Source organism: Phyllostomus hastatus, unplaced genomic scaffold, assembly GCF_019186645.2.
Source record: "Phyllostomus hastatus isolate PE091 unplaced genomic scaffold, TTU_PhHast_1.1 phas_scaffold_317, whole genome shotgun sequence".
Taxonomy (NCBI): Eukaryota; Metazoa; Chordata; class Mammalia; order Chiroptera; family Phyllostomidae; genus Phyllostomus; species Phyllostomus hastatus.
Genome location: NW_025334023.1, coordinates 17,058,220 through 17,060,167, shown reverse-complemented (window position 1 = coordinate 17,060,167; position 1,948 = coordinate 17,058,220). Strand labels below are relative to the sequence as shown.

The 1,948-nt window shown below is 40.5% G+C and overlaps 1 pseudogene; it reads left to right on the top strand.

Moving 5' to 3' along the window:
* The first annotated feature begins 344 nt into the window (after positions 1–344).
* LOC123805550 lies at positions 345–1,246 on the top strand (annotated as a pseudogene).
* The last annotated feature ends 702 nt before the right edge of the window (positions 1,247–1,948 follow it).

Below are 1,948 nucleotides of genomic sequence, written 5' to 3'. Positions count from 1 at the left end.
AGTTAGAAAAATATGAATAAGAATTGGAAACAAACAAGTCAGTATGATTGTATACTTCAAAATCCAAACATCAACCAAGTTAGTTTATGAATTTTGCTAGATTGAATATACAAAAACAAGCTTATTACTATATAAAGGAAAAGAGATAAATACAGTTTTAAATGGATCTTATTATAACCATCAGTAATATCCCATTTTGAAGACTAAATCTAACAAAAAATATATGAGATCTGAAAAATCTATAAAAATTTAATGAGAAAAATTAAATGATACACATGCTTATAAATAGGATCACTCAATATTGTGAAATGTCAATTATCTCTTTTTTCCCCAAGAAGCACCGAATGGCGGATGACGCTGGTGCTGCGGAAGGGCTGGGAGGCCCTGGGGGAGCTGGGAGGCCCCGGGGTTCCTGGAATGGGAGGCCCGGGCGGCTTCCGAGGAGGATTTGGCAGCGGCATCCGGGGCCCAGGTCGCCGCCGGGGTCGGGGTCGAGGTCAAGGCAGTGGAGCTCGTGGAGGCAAGGACAAGTATAAGGAGTGGATCCTTGTCACTGAGTTGGGCCGCTTGGTCAAGGACATGAAAATCAAGTCCCTGGAGGAGATTTATCTCTTTTTCTCTGCCTATCAAGGAATCTGAGATCATTGACTTTTTCTTGGGAGCATCCCTCAAGGATGAGGTTTTGAAGATTTTGCCTGTGCAAAAGCAGACACGTGAAGGCCAGAGAACCCATTTCAAGGCATTTGTCGCCATTGGAGACTACAATGGACATGTTGGTCTGGGTGTTAAGTGCTCAAAGGAAGTAGCCACTGCCATCCATGGGGCCATCATCCTGGCCAAGCTCTCCATTGTCCCTGTGTGGCGAGGCTACTGGGGGAACAAGATCGGCAAACCCCACACTGTCCCTTGTAAGGTGACCGGGCGCTGTGGCTCTGTGCTGGTGTGCCTAATCTCTGCACCAAGGGGCACTGGCATTGTCTCTGCCTCTGTGCCCAAAAAGCTGCTGATGATGGCTGGTATCAATGACTGCTACACCTCAGTCAGGGGTTGCACTGCTACTCTGGGCAACTTTGCCAAGGCCATCTTTGATGCCCTCTCTAAGACCTACAGCTATCTCACCCCTGACCTCTGGAAAGAGACTGTGTTCACCAAGTCTCCCTACCAGGAATTCACCGACCATCTGGTGAAGACCCGCACCAGAGTTTCTGTGCAGAGGACCTAAGCTCCAGCTGTGGCCACCACATAATTTTTGTACAAGGAAAATAAAATGAACTAAGTCTGTTAATAAAAAAAAAAGAAATGTCAATTATCTTTAAATTGATCTATGGTTTCAACATGAACTCAGTGAAAATCCCAACAGGGATTTTACAGTGGAAATTAATAATTATTTTTAAATGTGTCTGTAAAGTTAAAGGGCCAAACAGGGATGACTCAAGAAAAACAAAGAGTGAGTATTTGCTCTACTACACATAATCTATTAGAAAGCAACAGTGAAATGCAATAGTATTTGACAAAAGATAAATGGATGTACCAAAAATGAATTCATAAATAAATAGCAACCCCAGAAATGGAACACACATTGATGGACATTTAATTTCTGACAAATTTGGCGCTACAGAAAGATGAGAAAGTAGTGGTATTTTTAATGAGAGAATGGGAAACCAAATGGATAAAAGTACTTTTGGGCTTTTTAGTATCTATGTATGAAAATTAAAAATGGACAGATAATAACCTTAAACGTACAAAGAAAATAATAAATATTTTAGAAGATAGCAAAGGAAAAAACCTCTATAACTTTGGAGTAGAAAATGATTTATTAAACAAGAAAAAAGCACTAACTTTAAAGACAATGAATTGATAAAATGGACAACATTATAATCAATTCTTTCCCCACAAAATACACCATTTACTTATTAAAAATGCAAGCCAAAGAATGTGGTAGTTGCTT